The sequence below is a fragment of the Podarcis bocagei genome (assembly GCF_964188305.1).
Source record: "Podarcis bocagei genome assembly, chromosome: 9".
NCBI lineage: Eukaryota > Metazoa > Chordata > Lepidosauria > Squamata > Lacertidae > Podarcis > Podarcis bocagei.
The window spans coordinates 27,519,974-27,540,525 of NC_138134.1; positions in this window are offsets into that span (position 1 = coordinate 27,519,974).

The window sequence follows — 20,552 nt, forward strand, 5'->3', positions numbered from 1 at the left end:
CCTTCAATTGACTAACATCTTAATATCGCAAGTCTGCGAAAAAAAGGCTAAAGCAATTCATGTACAGAAAAAAGTGATCATTCCTTATCTTTTCAAAGCTAGCTTGCACATGCAGGCACATCATTTGATTTCTTACTGCTTGCTTACTCATAACTAATAACGTAAGCTCTTCTCAGCTCAAACTTGAAGTGGCTTGTTAACTATGAGCATTTTTCTTATTATTATTACTATGTATTTGTTAAATTTCAATACTGCCTTTCATCCGAAGATCACAGGATGGTTTTGAGCATTCAGAAAAATAGTTCATCTGTTTGTGAAATTTCCATCGAGGCTCACAATGTCAATGATTACACACAGATGTTGCCAAATCAAATTTACCTATTCATGTTGTCCCCGGGAACTGGAATTCCCAGTAGCAACCATGGGGGTGGAAATTCATCTGCCCTCATCATCACCACCAAAATAAAGCTTGATTTGTAAAACAACTGAGCATTAAGAGCTAGACACATTCATATTCCAAATTATGAACTTCTGTGTTGAAATATACTCGGAGTCGAGAGTGGATTTCATGCTTTTTATTCAGCTCATAGTGGTGAGGAGAAATGGAAGTTCCCCCAGAATGTCTGCTTTATATACATTATTTATACAATGGGCCCCACGTGATTGGCTAATTCCGGGATTCATCTGTAGGCCAATCAGGTTGCGGATTCACTTCTACCTGGAGCTGGATTGGGTGGCTCCTGTGGACCAATCAGACTGCTGCATTCTGGACCCTATTGTTCTAGGACCAATCAGACTGCTGCCTTTTGGATCCTATTCAACTCAGTACATAACATATGTGATCTCTCCTCAGAACACCTGACCACCTACAGCTGAAAATTTGAATCAAGCATTTGGAGAAAGTGTTGTGTTTGAAGTTGTACACAAAATAACTGCTTGTAGAAAATAGCTTATTAATGCACACAATCCATCACCTGATGCAGATATAAACTGGTCCACTTCTGCCACTAGATGTTTCTACCTTTTTCTGGAGACTGGAGAGCATACATATCAGGGATGATGCCAAAACTGGTCTTCCCATGGTTGCTGGTCACCTTCCCCATACTCAGCACATATATTGAAACATCATGTTTTAAATCACCTTAATTTTCCTGGCAGCTTCTTGGGCATGGCAACTCACAATGTGTCATTCTATGTGGCGAGCGCATCTATATAGGAATCTTTCTGCAACCAAAGGCCATTTTAAGCAGCATCTCCATGGCAAAAGGATGCTCCTGCCTTAAACATATCTACTTCTTATTGTATTTTTTGTTGCTGTTGCCATTTCCTAAGTGAAATGTGATTCTCAAATTTTAAGCAAAGGGCAGGAATCAGCAATGCAGACCTAAGATTCTCTGGTAACAATCCAGCTAGTTCTAGACTGAGGAATGAATGGAAATAATTATGGACTCTATTCTTCCTGTACCTTTAATGCATGCCCTCTTCCTTCTATTATTCTAAATTTGGTTTAAAGCTTGTAGAAATTAATAATGAGCTCATTTACATTCCAATAGGCTCATTATCGTTTGGGCTACTGCTAATTTGTAATCCACTGCAAATAAAGGACTCCTTAGAAGCAAGGCCCTCTTCTCCCTGTCTGTGTAGCCCATAATATTCATTTTTAAACTCTATTTTCATTATTCACTCATTTATTTTTGCTGTCACATTGCATTTGCACTCAAAATATCTCATTTGGCTCCCAAGCTATATAATAAAAAAAGAGCCTTGCATTATTATTTCAGACATGCTTTGTGTCCAGCTGCTAGCTTAAATGCCAGTGTGCCTTAAACACCCCACTATCAGTTTAAATAATCTAGGATATCCTGTGGATACAGCAGGTGGGGACCACCAGCTATTCAATGGGGAACGAAGGGCTTTGATGTTCTACAATGTGCGTGAACTATAGGGACAATGAAATCAATAGATCTTAAGATAGTAATACTTTTCAGTCCCATTCATTTTGATGGGTCTTCTCTAAGCAAGACGAAATCTGGATCTAAATTTTCAGTACAATGCAACTCTATATTGGGAAATGCCATATGACATTTCCTCCTGATCTCTGCCTGATGTGGCTTAGAGAAAATAAAGGAGGGAGAGAGTTGATAATACCACATTAAAATATCCAAAATTTGAGTCAGATTGTTTTTCCCTAGAGCAGAGGTGGGGAGCCTCTGTCCCATAGGCCTGTTTAGGCCCAGCAGTTTCCATGTGGTCCATGAAGCCAATTCAGCCAAGCCACACCTACCTACCCTACTTAATAATTAATAATAATGATGATTTTATTATTTATACCCTGTCCATCTGGTTAGGTTTCTCCAGCCACTCTGTGTGGCTTAGAGCATATCCAAAAATAGAATAAAAGCATCAAAAAGCTGCCGATACAGGGCTGCCTTCAGATGTCTTCCAGATGTGATATATGATGTCAGGTGTGGGTCACTTAAAGACGGGGCTTAGACAAAAGTGGTGTTGCAGGAACCACTGATCCCCCTTGTGTTGCTTGCTCTTCTCAAATGCCAACTATCAGCTGATTGTTGGCATTTGGGTAGCTCTGTGTGCATGGCTTCGCCAGTGGCAACAATCAGCTGGCTCTTGGTGCTTGCGGAGTGCTGCACACACTTCTTTGTCTGTCATTGTTATGATGTCACTGTGATGTCAACTGATTGACCACCCACCTGTTCAACTTGGCGCCTGCAGGTTTGCAAAAATAGTGCCAGTGGGCCAGATCCCATTTCCCACCCGTGCCCTGGCCTAAGAGAAAGAAAAAGGAATAAGCAAAAGCTTGCTACCACCTTCTATAAACTTGAAATGATAGGTTGGGTCCAGCCATATTCCATGCCCTGTCCCTGAGTTACAGCATAAGACAAACAGGGCAACTAAATATTTTAAAATTCAAACTACTTCAACACTCAAAGGTAAAGGGACCCCTGACCATTAGGTCCAGTCGTGGCCGACTCTGGGGTTGCGGCGCTCATCTCGCTTTACTGGCCGAGGGAGCCGGCGTACAGCTTCCGGGTCATGTGGCCAGCATGACTAAGCCGCTTCTGGCAAACCAGAGCAGCACATGGAAACGCCGTTTACCTTCCTGCCAGAGCGGTACCTATTTATCTACTTGCACTTTAATGTGCTTTCGAACTGCTAGGTTGGCAGGAGCAGGGACCGAGCAATGGGAGCTCACCCCGTCGCGGGGATTCGAAATGCCAACCTTCAGATTGGCAAGCCCTAGGCTCTGTGGTTTAACCCACAGCACCACCCATGTCCCAAACTACTTCAACACTTATTCTTGTCTTCATGTTTTTACAATATAATAAGCAAAAATCTAATAAAACAAAGGTTCCTGGGCAGGTTGTTAAGACAGTAAGAATTATCCAGTGGTCCTTTTTAACTAAGTAAAATGATGCTTTCAACAATAATGCAGAAACATCTAGCATCACCCTCAGTCTAGTTTTGTCCTAATTTCCAGGGCAGTGGGTTTAAAATATTGGCCACTGCAGGAAGGTAGTTTCAAAAAAGACAAAGTGGGCTATTATAGAGGGTCGTGAACCCAGCAACAATTGTTTTGGATTTATGCCTCTGTCTAGGTTGTTCTTACACCCACTAGCAAATTGTAGGTGATTTTTAAATGCTGGAATTAGAAGAAGCTGGGTACTTCATTAAAATGAACAAAGTCAAGCAATTATTCTATAACCATTTGGAACATCTGCATTAGATTTTGCCTCTCTCCTTGTGGATTTGCAGCCCAATCTCAAGAGCCCTTCAACTGCATCTTCAAATATTTGAAGGGCAGCCACAGATGATGGAGCGCTGGAGCAAATTTGTTTGCTGTCACTCCAAGCATAAGTTAAAGGAGCTTATACCATGTCAGACCATTGGTCTATCTACCTCAGGACTGCCTGAGAGTTGCTCTCCAGAGTTTTCAGACATGGTTTCTCTTCCAACTCTACCTAGAAATGCCAGAAATTGAACCTGGACGCTTCTGCATGCAAGTCAGTAGGTTGAAATTACCAAAACAAAAACTCAGGGCAGGAATAGGTCACCAGTGCAGTTTCTATTCACAGACACACATAAGAGATCGGAGACAGGGATGACAAAGAGAAGGAATGGGCAGGAAGTTGGTGCAGGTACAAGAAGGTAATTGTACTAGGAACAATCCAGTGCAGAGCAGGAACCACAAGAGAAGAGTCATAGTTCAGTGACAGAGCACACATTTTGCATGTATAATATACATAGGGATGGAACATTAACTGGTCTTATTTCTTGGTTTCACTGTATATTTTTCTCTGTCTGCCAACCACCTTGGAACCAGTCCCCAAAATAAAGGCCTAGAGCATGTTGAGTTCCAACTTTTCTACTTTTGCCTCTGGGGCATAAGGTGGCAGCCCCATAAACGTACCTTAGGGGTCCCAGGTTCAATCCCTGCTATTTCTCTAGGGTCCAGGGGAAGATGATGAGGAAGACCTCTGCCCTAACAACCCTAGAGGGTCTTGCCAGGGCTGGGCTTAATGGACAAATAACCTGCCCTGTTAAAAGGCAGAAAGCTAACAGGAAATCTGCTTCCATTATCTGGGGCTCCTTTAAATTTCCCATTTCCCTCTGGATTTCATCAGACTGTGTACACATCTGGATGATACAACCTGATCTCTGTCCAAAGGAATAGAACCTAGCACTGTAAACACTAGGTCAGCTGCCATCAATAGCCTTCAGTAAATTAGGTAGCAGAAGTGATACTTCATTCAAATGATTTTCTTCACTGTCTGTTAACCAGATGATATGTCATTTTATGGTATTTGACTCTGGGAAGCATTCCCTCATCATGGCTGTCTACCTCCACCTAGTGCTAGAAAATATGTATAAGCCTTAGGAAAGTGTCAAAAATTGATGACTCAATCAGCCCTTTAAATTAAACCCTGTCGGGCCCTTTGCACAGATATACTTCTCCACCAATTGCAGTACGATGCTCCAGCCAAGTAATCCATATGAAAATGCACAAACTAGGGCAATACATGCATAAAAATGCATAGCTAAACAAAAATAACATGCAAGATGGCATTGTAGTATGGAACACTGCTTTGCAAAAATGTCTACCTTAGACAAAATTGCATACAAAACATTGTGTCTACGGGGATAAATTTGCACTAAACTGCTGAAGAATTTCCATGAGGACCTTTTAAAAAAATTAAGGATCATAAACAAATTTGGAAATGTGAAGAACTGAATTTAAGATTGGGAAAATGAGAAACCAAAATGGACAGATTGCCCATCTGACCCCTACACCTTCTCTCATCATCTCCAATGTATTTTCCCCATGTAGTTCAGGTACTAGCTGCTACAGCATCTCCAAGTATTGTTATGAGCTGGGGGGGGGGGGGTTAGGCTGTATCCCTGAGCCCTCTTCTAATTCCTGGATCCAGCACAGATTTGATTCCTGGAATAGCCAGGCTAGCTTCCTGAGGGTAAGGGTCTTCAAAGTATGGGCCGTTAAGGCAACAAAGGAAGTGGTTCTGTGCTCAGTGTCTCCCTTCCCTCTCACTCTCTCAACTCGCTGGTAGTTAGAAGGACAAAGGCCAAGGTTGGGAGCTGAGTTGTGTGAACTAGAAGCTGGAAGAAAGAAGCAGGCTGGGAAGCCAGGAAGTCAGAGCCATGCCTGGTTTCTGCTTGAATCCAAGGCAGCAGCTATGGGAGAAGAAAGACTGTGTTGGGGTGTTACAGTCGCAAACCCCTCCATCGCAGGCTTAGGTTGTGCATATGGGTAAATAAACCATCTATCAGTTTCTGCTGTCTCTCATTTTGAAGGAAACCGAACCTGGAACCTGGAAAGCACCTGGAACCCCTGAAATCTCACACCACTCAGAAATTGAGGTGGTGTGCCACAGTATGGCGGATTGCGAGGGGCCTTGTCTCACTAGCTCACTAGGCTAGATGTTTCGAAAGGCCTCATCATTTGCTGCTGACCATCTGTGCTGGAAGGCATTACTGGAACGAGCACAAAACTCTTTTCTCCTTTCAGTACATTCTCCCAGTGCCTTTGAAATACAAAGCAGGAAAGACAGGGAGAGAGTGCTTTGACAGCCACTGATGCAAAGGAAGCAGTCCTAATAATTGCACAGGCATCGCCCATCCCAGCAATTGAATGACTGCTGATGTTTCCAGTAGCATCCATTTCTTTTCCATTTAGTTCCTCAATTGCCACCACATTCATCTGGGGTGGGGGGATAACAGTGGTCAACTCTTTTGCGTTCTGTTTTTAAGGGGCCATCTTCAGGCACATGTTGCCACACATGCTGTAACTTGAGCTTAGCAGAAACCGCACATGCCTTTCAAATCCTGTCCTGTTCTTTCAGTGAGTGATGAGAGAGAAGGAACATAGCCAGCTCCTTAAAGAGAAATGTTTATTGCAAAAAATAAAATAACAAGAGCAGAGGGAGCTCAGTATTATCTGCACTGACTGGAGATGCTAAAGATGTTTAAAACTGGGGCTCAACCACTGAGCTATGGGCCATTGCTTAACGTTATGTGGACTGCAGGAGGTCCTTTTTTGTGTGTATCTATCATCTATCTGCACAGGTGGCGCTGTGGGTAAACCACAGAGGCTAGGGCTTGCTGATCAGAAGGTCGGCGGTTCGAATCCCCGCGACGGAGAGAGCTCCCGTTGCTCGGTCCCCGCTCCTGCCAACCTAGCAGTTGGAAAGCACATCAAAGTGCAAGTAAATAAATAGGGACCACTCCGGGGGGGAAGGTAAACGGTGTTTCCATGTGCTGCTCCGGTTCACCAGAAATGGCTTAGTCATGCTGGCCACATGATCTGGAAGCTGTACGTTGGCTCCCTTGGCAAATAAAGCGAGATGAGCGCTGCAACCCCAGAGTCTGCCACGACTGGACCTAATGGTCAGGTGCACCTTTACCTTTATCTTCTATCTATCTGGGTGGGCAGAAATCCAGCAAAATTAGCCTTTCCACAAACATTTCTTTCAGGGGCCAAAATCTGGGACACCATCTTCCCAGACACCATCTCCCCCCCCTTTTTTTTTAATCATGAGAGCACGGTGACTATTTTGGTTGCTGTGATCATGCATGATTTCTTGCTGCTGTCCCCCTACCCCCCCCCCAAAAAAAAAGCAGTTAGGGACATGGAGCCCGAAAGCGTAGCTTTGGGAGCACCACATGGCATCACAACCTCCCAAAAGCATTTTTTCGGGGGGGGGGGGTCACACAGCAGAATTGTGCAACATCACGGCAACTAAAATGATCACCATTCTCTCATGGTAAGAAACAAAATGTCCCTGTTGGATATGCTGTACCTTTCAATAATACAGCATTCGGGATGGCAAGTTAATGAAATATTTGTGAGAGATTTCAACTTGGTACTGAAATTCCAAGCCATGTTTTTCAAAGGTGTTGCATATGTGTTTCATTTTTAAGACAAGGCGCTTTAAACTGTTCATTCCAGTGACATTGGCCATATTACCCTTATCTGACATTTACATAATTCCAATTTTAAAATCTGAATCCCATTTCTCTAGATTTGATTTTTACCAGCTTGATTAATAGCAGTCTCAAGAGTTACTTTAGTTGCTGCCTGCTCAGGTTCTTAATATTTAAGGAGTATTTCCCCAACATTCACTCATACGTCTGCTGTTTGTGAAAGACTTGACAGCTAGTATTATATTGTAATTATATGTCTGATTTGGGAGTCTATGAACATTTTCCTTTCCTTGACTGCTGCAGTTCTGATTCATAGCTTTGTTTGCTTTTGGAGGGATCAACACAGAGAAAGAATTAGACATTTACTAATCAGGGAAGGAGCTTCTGGTGGAGTTAGAATGATGAGTGTCAACTCTTCCAGCCACACAGAGAGTTCAAAAATACTACTATCATTCCTTGAATGCTAGCTGTATAGGAATAAAATTAGAGCTGCAGAATAACTGTTCTCCATGGGGAGAATTATAATGGCATCCAAGCATGTCTTTGGCATATTGGGCACCTTTCCAGTTTCATTTACACCTTGTATTTGTGCAAAGATTGGCTTAATTCCTTAAACACCTTCCAAGAAATAATGGTATTCCTTTGGTCAATGCTAGTTTGACAAGTTCAGCAAACTAACCTCTCAGCTGTCATAAAAATAACTAACAATTTAATTAAATGCCATTTTAATAGACTGCTGTATTATATAGTCCTCTGTATTGACATGTCTGAGTTTGGCATCGTCTAGAGAGGGAGGTATTTTCTTACTTATGCTATTAACACACCCCAACTTGCACTCTAATAATAGTTTTCCTGCACCACTGCCAGCACACCATATCACTTACACCCTTAACTTGCCAATAGCCCTGGTAACGGAGGGAAATAAGTGTGGTACAAAGCCAGTCAGAAATAGTTACTACCGGTATATTCAACAAAGATATTAATGCTTGTTTATCACAGTATTATGGCAGCATTCACATGGCAATTTATTCCATTTTCCTGACATTTCCTTAACTTTTATTTTGTCCATTATATTTGAGCTTTCACATGACATAAAAGCCACTTCCAGAAAACTAATGGGCTGTGATGAAATAGAGTGCAAGTTTAGTGCTTATTTCTGTGTTACTTCTAGCCAGGAAAAAAAATTGTTTGCACTCCCTCCCCTTTAATCCAGAAAAGCATGGGATGTTTGTGTGGCAATTTCCCCACCTTTTTCAGGGCTTCACCCCACAGTCACTCATGTGACAAGCCATGAGGCGGCGTACTGACATGCGCTGTGCTCCTGGCCTATTGTGAGGCTTGTGCAGCCACCAATCAGAATATGTGTAACTTCTGTCATTCTTTCGTACACTGGGAGTTTAATATCCAACCCCTCCTTAGCTTGCAAGTTAAGGTCCCACAGTGACATGAAACTAACTGTCACCTAGCCAGGAAAAAAGGACTTCCCCACCAAACACGTTAACAATACAAATAACAGAACACATATGGGTGAAGTGTGTAGGGAAATGCATACAATTAGTGAAAATAATTTGCCAAAAAAAATGCATTACATCAGGCGGAATTGTTTTGCAAAAACGTGTATATTTGGGGGAAATGCATACAATAAAGTGTGGATTAGAAGACATTTGCACTGAAATGCTGGTGGATTTTCATGAGGACTATTTTATTTTATTTTATTTTATTTTATTTTATTCCAAACTGAACTAAAGAGAGAAACCAAAATTGTCTGATTTGCACACACCCCAACATTTTGGGAGGGAAACATGGGGCATCCCCTATCCCACCAACCCCGTCACTCACCCACTCACCCCCTCCCTGCCGCCGACTCCTTCCCTGCCCACCCATTTGCAGCCACAACAGACAGCAGACACAGACTACTGGCTCTGGCTAGCTGCACAAGGAAGTGCTGCGTCCTTTTCTGAGTGAACACTCCAGATTTGCCAAGATTGTCTCCAATTTCTCAGAGTCCTACAGAGGTTCTCCTTTTCATTTTTTTTTTTTTAAAGAATTTTTATTAGTTTTACAGAATTTTTAAAAACAAACAAACACTTAAAAAAGACATACAAACACGTATAATTTCATAACGTTTTTTCATAATCCTCTTTTCTGGGACTCCCCCATACCCCCCCTTTCTGCATCCCAATGTCCATAATTTTATAGCAACTCCCAATTGTTACTTTCCGACCTCTGTCATCTTAGTTATCTCTGTGATCTGACCTTATATCACTGTATCCCCTTGTTCCTAAAAAACCACAACACTCTAACATTCATCAAGTTTATAATAGTCCTTAAGATAACTTTTGAATTTTCTCCATTCTTCTTCCACCGTCTCTTTTCCTTGGTCACGGATTCTGCCTGTCATCTCGGCCAATGTCATATAGTCCATCACTTTCATCTGCCATTCTTCCAGCGTGGGTAGATCTTGTGTCTTCCAATACTTTGCGATGAGTATTCTTGCTGCTGTTGTGGCATACATAAAGAAAATTCTATCCCTTTTTAACACCAATTGGCCGACAATGCCCAAGAGAAAGGCCTCTGGTTTTTTAGAGAAAGTACATTTAAGTACCTTTTTCATTTCATTATAGATCATTTCCCAGAAAGCCTTAATCTTCGGGCATGTCCACCAAAGGTGGTAGAAGGTGCCTTCAGTCTCTTTACATTTCCAACATTTGTTATCGGGCAAATGATAAATTTTTGCCAGCTTGACTGGGGTCATGTACCACCTATAGACCATTTTCATAATGTTTTCCTTTAAGGCATTACATGCCGTAAATTTAATACCGGTGTTCCATAACCATTCCCAGTCAGCTGACATAATGTTATGACCAACATCCTGTGCCCACTTAATCATAGCCGATTTGACTGTTTCGTCCTGTGTATTCCATTTCAGCAACAAGTTATACATTCTTGATAAATTCTTAGTATTGGGTTCTAACAGTTCAGTCTCTAGTTTTGATTTTTCCACCTGAAAGCCAATTTTCCTGTCCTGTTTAAAAAACTCCATTATTTGATGATATTGAAACCAATTTTGTACTTTATGTTTCAATTTCTCATGACTTTGTAATTTCAACTTATCTCCATCCTGTTCCAAAATTTCCCAATACTTCGGCCATCCGACCTCCATATTGAGTTTCTTCACTGCCTTAGCCTCCACTGGTGACACCCATCTAGGGGTTTTGTTTTCCAACAGATCTTTATATCTTATCCAAACATTAAACAATGCTTTTCTAACAATGTGATTTTTAAAGGCACTATGCAGCTTGATTTTGTCATACCATAGATATGCATGCCAACCGAAAGCATTATTAAAACCTTCCAGATCCAAAATGTCTGTATTCTCGAGGAGCATCCATTCTTTCAGCCAGCAAAAAGCTGCTGCCTCATAATACAATTTTAAGTCCGGCAGGGCAAAACCCCCTCTTTCTTTAGTGTCTGTCAATATTTTAAATTTAATTCTGGGCTTTTTGCCCTGCCAGACAAATTTCGAAATATCTTTCTGCCACCTCTTGAAACATTCCATCTTGTCAAGAATCTGCAAGGTCTGAAACAAAAATAACATTCTAGGCAATACATTCATTTTGATCACTGCAATTCGGCCTAACATTGACAATTTCAAATTTGACCATATTTCTAGATCTTTTTTGATCTCTGACCAACATTTTTCATAATTATCCTTATACAAATTCACATTTTTAGATGTCAAATAAACCCCTAGGTATTTCACCTTCTTGACCACCATCAACCCTGTCTCCTCTTGGAATTTCTCCTTTTCCATATCTGTTAATTTTTTTCCTAAAACTTTGGTTTTTTGTTTATTCAACTTAAATCCAGCTACCTGGCCAAACTGTTGGATTATTTCTAGGACCTTTTTCGTACTAGTGTTTGGCTCTTGCAAAGTCAATACTAGGTCATCTGCAAATGCTCTTAACTTATAATGTTTAGCTCCGACCTGCACTCCTTTAACCTGCTGGTCATTCCTAATCATATTCAGCAACACCTCCAGAACTGAAATGAAAAGTAATGGGGAAATTGGGCACCCCTGTCGTGTTCCTTTTTCTATCTTAAGTTCCTCAGTTACTACATTATTTACAATCAATTTAGCTTTTTGTTCAGAATATATTGCAGCCATGCCATTCTCAAAACCTTGGCCTACCCCCATCCCGTGAAGATTCTTTGTCATAAAGCTCCAAGAAATATTGTCAAAGGCTTTCTCCGCGTCCACAAAAATCAGTACTGCTTTAGTATTTATATTCACCTCTAGCTTTTCCAAAATATCTATTATATTCCTTACATTGTCTGCTAGGTGTCTTTTTGGGAGGAAGCCTGCTTGGTTCTTATGAATCTTTTCCATCAGCACTTTTTTAAATCTTTTTGCCAAAATGTCTGCAAAAATTTTGTAATCCACATTAAGTAATGATATTGGGCGGTAGTTCTTCAGTTGAGTCTTTTCAGTCTCTGTCTTTGGTATGAGTGAAATATATGCTTCTTTCCACGATTCAGGTGCCTTTTTTCCCTCAAGGATCTCATTACAGACTTCTTTTAGTGGTTGAATCATCCATTCCTTCAACGATTTGTAGTATCTGGAAGTCAGTCCATCTGGTCCTGGAGATTTGCCCAATTGCATATTCTGAATGGCCGCCTCTATCTCTTGTTCTGTTATTCTCTGGTTCAGATCCATCTTACTTTGATGAGAGATTTTTTGTAATCCATATTTATCAAGGAATCTGTCTATATCTTCTTCATTTTGCGGGCCTTGAGTATAAAGTTTTTTAAAGTAACTCAAAAAGCAATTTCTAATTTCGTTAGGTTTAGATATATTCTTTCCATCCACTTCTAGACTTGTAACTGTATTTAATTTCTGCCTTTTCTTCAATTGCCATGCCAGAAGTTTGCCACATTTATTTGCTGATTCGAATGTCTTTTGTTTCATTTGCTTTATCTTCCATTCAATCTCTTGATTCATCAATTCCATATATTGTGTTTGATATAACTTAATCTCTCTTAAAATCTCCTGGGACTTTGGTTTTACTCTTAATTTTTTCTCTCCTTCCTTTATCTTTTCCAAAATCTTTTCTTTTTTCTCATTTTGTTTTTTCCTCTTTATTGAGTTTTGTTGAATCAAGAAACCTCGCATCACCGCTTTGCTTGCGTCCCAGATCACTCTTTTTTCCACATCAGCCCTCAAATTTATTTCAAAATAGTCTTTTAAAGTTTTTTGGGCCTTCATAAGGATCTCCTTATCTCGAAAGAGGGAGTCATTCATTCTCCATCTAAATTGACCAGTTGTTGTAAGTTTCATTTCCATCTTCACAGCGTTATGGTCGGAGCAAGTTTTTGGGCAGATTTCTACCTTCTTAATCTTTGGAGCCATGCCACTAGTAATCCAAATTTGATCAATTCTGGTCCAGGTCATCATTGCTTGGGAGAAAAAGGTTCCCTCTCTCTCCAGAGGGTTCCTTGTTCTCCATATATCTATCAAGTCCATGTTTTCCGTCATTTCAAAAAAGGTCTTAGGAAGTCTCCCTTCCTTAGAAACTGTTAGTCTTTGTGCCTTGTCCATGTTAGTGGAGACCACACCATTCATGTCTCCCATGATTATCATATTGTAATCCAAATAGTCCGTCAGAGTTTCATGAAGTCTCTTGAAAAAGTCAGATTTACCTTCATTTGGTGCGTAAATTCCAACAATCAAAAGTTTTTCTCCTTGTACTTGTATCTCCACTGCCAAATATCTCCCCTGCTCATCTTTAAACATCATTTTTGGGGCCCATTTCTCTTTTGCATATATCACAACTCCTCTTTTTTTAACTTTGTCTGATGAGATAAATTCTTGTCCTAGTCTTTTGTTTGTAAGTAATCTCCTGTGAGCTCTGGTTATGTGGGTTTCTTGTAGACATATCAAATCCAATTGTTCTCTGTTCAAAATGTGAAATACTTGTCTTCTCTTCAAAGGCCCATTGAGCCCATTACAATTCCAGCTAAGGAATTGCAGAGCCATCTTGTTATTTTTCTGACACTCCTCCAACAGCTCCAAGTTGTTGCTCTTCCTCTGATGGTGGTGGTTTGTGTCTGAGCGAGAGATTCAGAATGTCTAATGCTCTCCTCTGTTCTGCAATTGGGTCCACAGTCCCCTTCTGCAGGTCCTCTTGATTTCTTCCCAAAAATTTGTCTTTGTCTTGAATTGTCTTTATTTTCTCCTTCTTTCCCTTGTAATCAAAAGACAGTCCCTGTGGGAATTCCCACCTGAAGCGGATGGAGTTTTTCTTTAACAGAAGAGCTAAATCCTTGTAAAAGTTTCTTAAATCCAAGATATATTTTGGAATGTCTTTAAAAATCTGTACAGCTGAGTTTCCAATTTGCAAGGCCTTTTCAAAGTGTAGTCCTAATATTTTGTCTCTTTCTTCCTTAGATCTAAGTGTAATCAGGCAGTCTCTCGGGGTCTTTCTGTCCTGCTTTTTGCCCAGTCTAAAAGCTGTTGTAATTTTGAATTCGTCTTCCTCCAGATCCCAGCAGTCAGCAAACTCCCGTGTTAAATACTCCGCAAGGTTGTCACTTTCGTTCTCTGGGATCAGTCTCAATTTCAAATTTCTCTCTTTTCTCTGTAATTCCCACAGAGCCAAAGTTGCATCGTGCTCATGGACCTTCTTGGCAATCGGTTCTAAATTCTCTTGTGTCACTCCAGCGATAGCTCTCGCTTCTTCAGCAATTTTACGTGTAGTAGAATTTTCCTCAACCAATTTGTTTATAGATTCTGTGTTCTGGTCTAATCTTGCCGATATTTCTGTTAATTTTTGTGTGTTTTCTGAAGTCTGTTTTGTCAGAGACTCCAGGGATTGATTTATCTTAAGCAGGGCTTCTGTCACGGCTTCCATAGAGACAGCTGTCACTTTTTCTTGTCCTGTTGTTCCTGCAAGTCCGGCAGTTACGCCTGTGATTGAGCCTCTTTTCTTTGACTGTTGTTGCTGCAGCTGTTGCTGTTGTTGTTGCTTGGTCTTGGCTCTTGTGACTATCTCTTCTTGTGAGCCACTCATGTCAAGGTCGTTTCCCACGAGAGCTGTTCCCCACTGGAAAATTCCACTGTCTTAAGCCGTGCCAACCTTTACTTTACCCTCTAGGGGGAGCAAATCAAAATGGCCAAATGTAAAATGTCCAAATACAAAGGCAAAGAGAATATCCAAATACGTAGGAAAGGGAGACAGAGAAAAATTAAAGCAAGTGCAGCTGGAGGCTTGTAGCTGCAAATTGCCACAATTTCCCAGTAGATACTGTCTCGGCTTATTCTGATGTACTGTAGCCAGACAATGCAAAAACTTTGTATCACAGTGTAACTTTCACAGGGAAAAGTCAGTTCAGTGTCCTATTGTCCTAAAAGGCAGACCGTTTCATGCTCTTAGACAGCTGAGGCAGCAGAGGATTTTTCTTTTAAATAGATCATGCAGTTACCAAAGTCTCTTTTACCTCCCCTCTGCCCTGCTAGCTAGAGGGGAGATCTAAAGTCCAAATGTCAGGTTTGATTAAATAAGAACAAAGTCTTTAACGGATGCAGCTTTAGAGTTCCGTTGCTTTCACTTTCATGCAGTCGGGGGGAGGCAGACTTCCTTGATTTTAACCTCCCCGCTTTCAACCAAATCTCCAAATTTTAGATCCAAATAAAAGTTCCGTTTTACTCACGGGTTTTTTCTGTCCGTAATTTACAGGAAGGAATCGGCGCTCTCCACTAATGGCGACGCGGCTTCACCCTGCGGGCTGGGTAGCGATTCTCAGCACCGCGCTCCCCCGATGTCGTTCCAGAGCCTTTAAAAAGGCTCTTTCTGCGGTAAAGGGGGGGCGCTTTTGGTGCCCACCGAATCTCCTCGTTCACAGGCTTCCGCGCCTGTGATTTTAGGGGTCCCCCGCTTGCCGTAGCGGGACAGACCCGAACTCGCAGGGCAGTCCTTCTCCGGAGCTCGGAAAAAGGACCGCCATTAGCGCTGGCGCCGACCGGAAGTCTCTCAGAGGTTCTCCTTTTCAGAAGCCCTATCTATATTTTACAAACATGTGAAGGCATTCTCAAGGGTCATCAGTACAGCCTTGCTCCTAGATACAAATGCGCACGCTAGCTATGCTCCTGGGCAATGTGTCCCTGGTATAAGTTTGAAGCAGGCCTGCATACGTATGTAAGGACAGGAAGCATCATCTATCAGTCAGGGGCCCAGGACCCTTTCAGGTTGGGGGAGCCCTACACAGACACAGGCACTCTGCAAACTGATGCCAGTCGTACACCAGCAGGAGTGGAACAGTACTTGCTCACTCACTGCTGAGAGCCTCTTCACACATCTGTAATGAGTGCCTCCACTGGCGCTTAATTCTCAAATATGTAAAGACTTCTCATACTTGAGGAGGAAAAAGTGGAGGGTGTTGCCTTGGTAGTAGCAGGAGGGGAAATTGTAGGAAAAGAAGGGTATAGTGCTACAGTATTAAAGGTATAACAATAATTTAATGTTGTGAATTAAGCCGAATCTCTAAACTTTGTGTTTTAAAGATCACATTTGCCATACAAAATGTTTTATATTTTCCAATTATAGAGTTCTCCCCATAATTAATTTGTCCTTTCCAAGCAGCGGAAGTGGAAGAGAAAGGAAAAACACTTATTAGCAGCCTCTTAAGTGGATGAATCTATGGTGACAAAATACTCTGCCTAGCAGTGTTCCCCCCTCCCCCACAAATGCACAATGAGAGGCATCACCTCATCTGCCAGCTGTGGGGAAAATGAGATGCAATTAAGAACATTAATCACAGCTCTGGAAAAGGGACTCTCTTCATAAGGCACACTGCTCTTGCAGATGCGCATCTGCTGGTTACAATATTTCCCCACAAGACGCTGCATATTAAGCTTGCAAAGTGTTCCACACCTTGAAAAATATACACCCCACTAACATCACCAAGGCATACAGAGGAGGGTGGGTGTTTTCTCTATTCCCTCTCTATAATAAAAATGTAAAGATGACATTGCACAGCCCACGTTGGAGGATTTGCATTGCCTCATCATAATCCTGGATTTGCACAAAGTCGGCGGGGCAGGGGGGGCATAGAGGAGCAAAAGAGAAGGCAGGTTTCACAATAGCAATGACCGTGGCATGGGAGCAAGAAGGGAGGAACACAGAGAGGGGGAAGTGGTGGTCGAGGAGTGTATTATGAGTCTGTGGCCAGGTCTATAGCCTTTAAAAGTTGAAATAGTTTCTAAAATACCCTATCATTATTTTCTGAAATCTCCCACATTTCATAATGCCTGTGGCTGCATACACACCTTTCAGTCACCTTCAAAGCATATGGCTTTCCCCAAAGAATGCTGGGAAGTACAGATTACGCCTCACAAAGCTACAGTTCCCAGCACCCTCAACAAACTACATCATTAAGTCTTTGTTTTAAAGGTGCTTTAAATGTATAGTGTGTGTGCTGTCTCTGTCTCCAAAACAGAGGAATGTGAGGCTTAAACTTATGAATGCATTAAAATTTTGAGAAAGGCTGTTACTACCCATACTGTTTAATTGCACTCTTTCCACATGAAAAAAGGGTTCATGCAGCTGTTTCAGCAATTTTTGTGCAAAAAGAAAATTGCTCAAAAGACATTTTAATGACTTTTAAGATTTGATCTCTCTTAAAGAAAAGTTCTTTTGATGGCAAGGAAAGGTAAGCTTCTTTATTGGGAGAGAAACAATTTTGCTAGATTGGAAGAGACAAGCTAATTTAAAAGCCAAAATACTTTGAACAAAGGTTTGTTTTAGGCATGGATAGATTGGGGGGGGGGTGGAATGTAAAACAGTATTTTAGCACTCTCCATGGTACAGGTGTCAGACAAAATGTGCCTTTGAAGTCTAGTCAGTATCCTGTTATAAATCTGATTTCCTACACCACAATAATATATTCTCACTTGCCAGTATTAGAACATTTAGTTTTCTTTTTTGAAGTCTTTCTAGACTTTTAGGTTTGGTCCAAAGAACTGCACAAGTATGTCTGCACACCAAAGTGAGCGTTGGACTTCCTTTCTTGAATGGCAGCCTACCTTAATGGGTGGTATTTGATATGCAGAATAGGGGCAAAAGCAGTTTCCAAAATGGCAAGGTGGTCTTTCATTCAGCGATAGATTGGAACAAATAACAATCCAAGGGAAACCCTAGTTGCTGTATGCTCCAACTGAGCACTAGATAGAAGTTTTCCCCAGAAGAATGCAAAGTGTGGATAAGCCCTCAGAGGAAAAAGTCATCAATTCTGCTTGGCATGTCCAAGCACTTGGGGGCTCCTGGAGTCAATTTTGTGTACCCAAAATAGCTCTTTGCATCTCAGATAGAAAACAGGATTACAAATGCAAAATAATTAAAACAGTGACAGCCACTTAAGGCTGCAATCCTATGGCCCCTGGGAAGGTATCCTATGGGCCAAGGGGTACGTTGGAGCTCCCACACTGATGTAGAAGATGAGATTCACTGTCAGATCTCTCCATCCTGTAGCTGTGGAAACATGTGATGCCCTAAAGCTCTACCCTATAGCATGTATAAAACACATTTTCTTTACTAATGTACCTGAGTCCCTAGTTTCGTCATGTGTTTAGATTTTCTGGATGACTTTGTTGGTCGTGGTGCTGGCTGGCAATGAACTATATCTCTCATCTGCTGCCTCCATTATGAAATACTTTTGAAGAATAGAGACAAAAAATAGGCTTCTTCTCAGAACAGTGATCGAGCAAAGGTCCACACAAGGCAACAGGTTGCATACAAGGAAAACTGCAGGGGGTGTGTCTGAAAGCTACAGACAGCTCAATCAGCTTTCGAGTTATAGTATCACCAGAAGCAAGCAGCCTCACATCTCATCACAAAATGTGCCAGATAAATCCCCATAATGGGGAAACGAGGGCATTGTTAGTCCGTATCTGTAGTCTGCTACTAGCAGACTTGTTCAGAATACAGGTTTCTTTCATATAAAGGTAAAGCCGTGGTCCAGCCGTGGCCAACTCTGAGGTTGCGACACTCATCTCGCTTTACTGGCCGAGGGAGCCAGTGTACAGCTTCTGGGTCATGTGGCCAGCATGACTAAGCCGCTTCTGGCGAACTAGAGCAGCACACGGAAATGACGTTTACCTTCCCGCCGAAGCGGTACCTGTTTATCTACTTGCACTTTGACATGCTTTCAAACTGGTAGGTTGGCAGGAGCAAGGACCAAGTAACGGGAGCTCACCCCGTCGTGGGGATTCGAACCGCCGACCTTCTGATCGGCAAGCCCTAGGCTCTGTGGTTTAGACCAGTGTTTCCCAACCGGTGTTCCGCGGCACACTACTGTGCCGTGAGACACCGGCTGGTGTGCCGTGGGAGGGAGGCGGGCGAGAGGCGGCGGCGAGAGGCGGCGGTGGCGAGGATCCGCGTCGAGCCGGGGCGGCTCCGCGGTGGTCGTGCCGAGCGGCGGGGCAGCGCGCGCAAAAGGGAGGAGCACGAGACAGCGGAGGAGGAGGAGGCCGGCATGTCCGGGCAGCAGCAGCAACAGCAGCAGCAGCAACTCCCGGCGACGGCTCCTCCTCCGCCCGCTATCGCAGCCGCCGCCGCCTCAGCTGCCGCCGCCGCCTCAGCTGCCCTCGCTCTGCTGCCTCCTCCCACCCTGGCAAGGGGGAGGGAAAAAACGTTCATTTTTGTGCGTCCCTCCCGGCGTGACGCTGCGCGCTGACGTCACGGGGCGGGGCTTTAATGGTGGTGTGCCGCGAGATTTTTTTCCGGTAAGCAGGTGTGCCGTTGCCCAAAAACGTTTGGGAAACACTGGTTTAGACCACAGTGCCACCCACATCCCTTTCATATACTCAACACCAATTCCTTGTGCCTTTCTACATGATCATTCCCCCCCCCCTTATTTATATTATTTGTTTTTTGAATGGGATCTGAACAACTTTCCTCAAGATCAGGTGGGATGCAATACTTTCCCAATACCACCATATTTTATAACTGGAGAAATAGAATTTTTCACCTGCCAGTTTTTCCATTTCTGCAGCGTAGAAGTACTTCAGTAAGTATTGTTCACACCCCAGTCATCCACCAATAAAACCACCCTCCTCTCATCACAGGCTCAATTTAGATTTTTCCCCTCTTTAAATTTATTTGTAGGATTTCTCACCTGCTGGTCAAAGCTGGTTATTATTATTTATTTTCATTTTATTTCTTACCTGCCTTCACCATAAGGTCTGAGATCAGGTTACAGCAATGTAAAAATACAATTCTAAAAGCAACGAAAACAATTTACAATCAAAAGAATAGCATGAGCCCTAAAAACATATATCTCAGGTGTCAAAGGCCTGGGTAAAAAGTTGTGTCTTCAGCGTAGGACAAGAACTATGCAATGGAGAGGGAATTTCATAACTTAGGGGCTGCCACAGAGATTGCCCTTTTCTGGGGCACCAACAGCACCCCTAAACATATGAGGGTGTGGAACTACCCAAAGTGGTCTTTTACATACTAATGAAAAGCAACAGCTTCAGGAAGGAAGAAAGAGGAGACCTATGCTTGGCATACATTTCCCCCCTCCCATGAAAGTTCTGAACAAAACAAAGCTGAGTCTCATGCAAAATCCGATGGTCCACCTTTTGGTTAGTTATTTCTTATATAAATCAGTGCTTGGCTGTTGTTTTCCCCTCCCTCTGTAACTGCAGTTAGTGAGAGACAGCTTAGCTTGGAAAGGTAATTTAACAGTATCAAGAAAAATGAGTGGTTGCAGTGGATAATTTTTTAGGAATCTAGTGCAGTCCAGGGGAAATGTAATGCACCTATGGAACAGCTTCCCCAATGAAACTCACAGAGCACCTTTTGTGTGTGCCCCTTATTGGCACCAGGCAAATAACTTTTAATTCAACCAGGCTTTTAAATTGTGCCTTAAATCCAGGCTGTAGGTTGTTTTATGCTGCCTCAATGTAAGAACTTTTCTTTTCTGTATTTTGTCACTGATTTGATTCTCACCCTATATTGTGTGTTTAGGATTTTGTTGCAAGCCACCCAGGAGAAATGAGGCGGCGATATAGATCCAACAGAGCAGTCAACATCAGC